The 3,937-nt window shown below is 42.3% G+C and overlaps 1 pseudogene; it reads left to right on the top strand.

Annotated features, from left to right (window-relative positions):
- The first annotated feature begins 1,437 nt into the window (after positions 1–1,437).
- LOC101576502 lies at positions 1,438–2,504 on the top strand (annotated as a pseudogene).
- The last annotated feature ends 1,433 nt before the right edge of the window (positions 2,505–3,937 follow it).

The raw sequence follows: 3,937 nt of genomic DNA, 5'->3' as shown, positions 1-3,937 counted from the left end.
CTGGGGGCATGAAACTGGGGACTCAGGCTGACTCTGGTGTTCCTCAGAGGGGGCCTTGGGGTCCTTCAGTAAAAGCATGGGGTTTCTGGAAGAAGAGATATGGAGGCTCCTTAGCCTTTGGCCCATCTTGTGAAGGATGTTTGTGGATCCCCAGGCTGAGGGATCTGGATATTTTGGGGTGTGAGATATTTGAGGTGAATGGGCTGGCAAATTGAAGTTCGCATGGGTGGGTGGAGGCCTGGGGAGCCGGGTCCTGCTGCTCAGACTTGGGGTTCCTCGAAGCATTTTAGGGTAACTGGGCTGAGAGACTTGAGCTTCTGGGGTGGAGATGCTTGGCGATCCTCACACTGAAGGACCTTAAGTCTCCTGGTGAGAGTGTGTGGGGGTCCTCAGGACAAGATTGGCATCATTTGAGGTGAAGAAAGTTGGGCCAAGGAGTGGAGGTCTGTTGTCCTGGGATGCACCATGGACCCCGGGGGCCTTGAGCTCCATGGCCAGACGCGGAGTGGCGGGGTTGAGTTCTCTTGGGGTGTGGAATTGGAAGCTGGGTAAGGTAGGAAGTGAGACAAGCACATACCTCCAGGCAGGTCCTGTCCAGTTGCATCCTCCTTCCCATGCTCCTGGACTGGGACAACACAGCCCCACCGAAATCACTGTGCTGGACTGGATGGACGTAGCCACTCAGTGCGGAGACAAGAATGGTTGTGCAGGCCTATGAGACAGCTCTGAGGGCTAAAGCGCCTGTTAGGCAAGCTTAGGGACGCGCTGGGACTGTGGTTTCATCCCTGCACCACGTGGCCCGCACTGCGCTGCGCGGTACCCCACCCCAGGCAGGCGGAGATGGCCATGGAGTCTGGGCTTGGTGGCGCATGCCTATAATCCTGGCGGTGAGGAGGCTGAAAGGAGGATCACCTCGAGTCTGAGCTGCGTAGTGAGATCGTGCAACAACCTGATGCCGAAAAAAAATAATAATAATGAAACAATAAAAATGGCTGCGCCAAGTCCCCAGTGGGGACGTGGAAGAGGAAGGAGCAAGGTTCCGATCCCCTGCGACCCCTGCACGGAACTGAAGATGGATTCTTCCAACTCTTTTTTTTTTTCCATTTTAAAATTTATTTTACATAAAATAAAACATGCATCATGTTCATAACTTTCATACAGTTGACGACATAGAGAGCAGTAAAGATTGTCGTGCATGTCACATACACACATATCAAAAAGTCTCATTGAATAAAAAACCAGCAGTCGCCAGGGGCTCTTCCGGACTGCGCCCCGCCCCTCCCAGCTCCGCGGATGGCTGGTGAGCAGGAGGAGGAGACCGGCGGAAGTCCGTCCTGCTGAGGCGCGTTGGCCAGGCTTGAGTGTTGTTTTCTGGATCCTGGGATCAGGAGGTGGTGAAATGTGTTGTGTACAAACGTGGATTAATTCCCGTGCTAAATGAAAATGGCCAACTCGTTAAGAGAGGAGTATTGAACCTTTATAAAAATCTGCTGTATCTTGGACTGGACTATCCAAAAGGAGCAGACTATTTAATTTTATTATTTATTTATTATTAATTTTATTGAGAAACAAATAGCAGTGAGACAGTTTCAAAACTGATTACTAGCACAGTTTCACTAATTAAAACATTGCATCTTGTTGTCTTAGTGGTTATTGATTGTACAAGATACAGACATGATATCCTGTCCACAAACACTATTAGAACAAATCTCTATTCAGTGATCCAAGAGGGTGCAGCTGTGTATCTAACCTAGCTATTTTGAACATATAGTTACAAAATGGCCTTTCATTTGTATCCCCTTTTTTGTTTAGTTTTGTCAGAGAAGGGTATTCCATTGTTATTTAAATATCGTAAGTGCCAGAATTCAGCAAAATATTCCAATATAATCCAGTAGTCCATAATAGTAGTGAGTTTTCTGTAAAACTGGCAATGACAGAAGTTGTTGACTTGGCAGGGGGTGGCTCAGTGGAATAAACGCTCGCCTGGCAAGCACTAGAGCCTGAGTTTAATCCCTGGTTCTGCAAAAAAAAAAAAAAAAAAAAAAAAAAAAAAGAAGTTGTTGACTTGAGCCTTTTACAGCTCAGCATATTAATATGGCTTTACCCTTTGTACTCTGTGCCCACACTTCTGCGCTGGATGGTCAAGACCAAGACAAAGCAAGACCTATATGACAAGTAATGTAACGTTTGGATCTGATAAGGTCAGCCAAATCCCCTCAGGACTTACCCTGAAGCCCTGTACCGCAATTTGTAGATCCTTTGTGAGTGTCAGCCATGTGGATGAGTCATAGCCATTGCTTGACCAATCTGAGGAGCAGACTTTTTTTAAAAGGCATTTGAAGAATGTTTTCCTTAGAAACAAAGATGTAGAGGACCCAGAAAAGAGCAAAGAACTTATTGAAGGAGGCAAATTTGTAATGAAAGAGCTAGAAGCTTTATATTTCCTCAGGAAATACAGAGCTTTGAAACAATGCTATTATTCGGATGTCAACAAAACGAATTGATCATTATTTTTATAGATTGGCTGAAAATTAGAGACAGCTGTTTGTATATACAAAATATCGTGAAATAAACCTATCTGAAAAATGGCGACACATATGTAAAAAAATTCTGAGATGTCTAGCTGAACTAAAATAACTTTTGATCTTTACTGATACAAGAGCTTTGTCTGCAACCAACTTTATGCTCATTTTTTTAAAGTAGCTACACTACCAAATGTACATGAGTATTCAATATAATACACTTAATTCTCCATTTTACTGATGAGAGAACACCGCTAATAAGCAGAGTAACTTCTTATATATTTATTGTTCTGAACATTTGAAGTACTTTTCTTTTTGACCCAGTTTGGTACACTGAAGCTCATATTGAAAAAACAGTCCATAGTAATGATTTAAATGCAATTCTAGAAATACGAAGATTATGTCAGACCTTAAAATAGCTGGCCAATGACTGGCATTACATAACTTCAGTTATTTCCATTAATTTGGTTCATGGCTCCCTCTGGGTCTTAAAACATAACCAGTTATGCACCAGTTGTCTTCTTTCATAAAATGTAATAAATGATGTTGCTTTACTTTTGTCATAAAAGCACTTCCTTTTGCATGTAATCCTAAATGGCTTAACCTAGCAATGGATCACACCCTAACATGATTTTAATTTCAAATAAATACATAAACCTTTTTTATAAAAAAAGAATAAAAAATAAAATAAAATAAAAAACCGAAATGAAGGATCAAGAACAGTGGTCTGAAACCTCCTCATAGGATTTTAGGATTAAACAAGTAACAAGCAGTGTGAAATTTCACACCACAGCAGTGTTGAAAACAGAAGACTGATAAATACAAAAGCACAGATTTTCACATTAAAATAGTAAATGCTACAGTTTATCTATTTATTTATTTTTTTATATTTATTTATTTTTTAAAAATTTGTTTTAGATGTATTTGGTTGTTACAGGCTGCTCGGGCTCGTGGTGATCTTCCTGTTTTCAGTCTCCACAGCATGCTCCACTATGACCTACTCCAGGCCAGCTCAGCCCACTCTTGCGGGGAGCTGGCACATCATGTGCTGCGGGGATCAAACCGTGGTCACTGTTTCTCCCTAAACTTGCCTAAGCAGGCACTTTAGTCTGCTGAGCTGTCTCTCCTGCCCAGTGCTTTTGTTTATAATCCTCAATGTTGCATTTTGTCAAAAGTTTTCTAGATCTATTTACATGACTGTGTGATGCTTCATTAGTGTCAATGGTATGAATTCCTTTTCTAAATTTTTGTTTTATTTATTTATTTATGTTTTGTACCGGCTCTCGAATTCAGACCTTGTGCTTGCCAGGCAGGCACTGTGGCTGCTGAACTCTAGCCCAAACCCCATTTTGCTTTTGAGAGACAGGGTCTCACTCTGTAATGCAGGCTGACCTCGAGTTCATTGTGCAGCCCAG

The sequence above is a fragment of the Octodon degus genome, unplaced genomic scaffold (genome assembly GCF_000260255.1).
Source record: "Octodon degus isolate 3935 unplaced genomic scaffold, OctDeg1.0 scaffold00663, whole genome shotgun sequence".
In the NCBI taxonomy this organism is placed as follows: Eukaryota; Metazoa; Chordata; class Mammalia; order Rodentia; family Octodontidae; genus Octodon; species Octodon degus.
The sequence above is the reverse complement of the archived record's forward strand: the minus strand, read 5'-3'. Positions and strand labels throughout refer to the sequence as shown.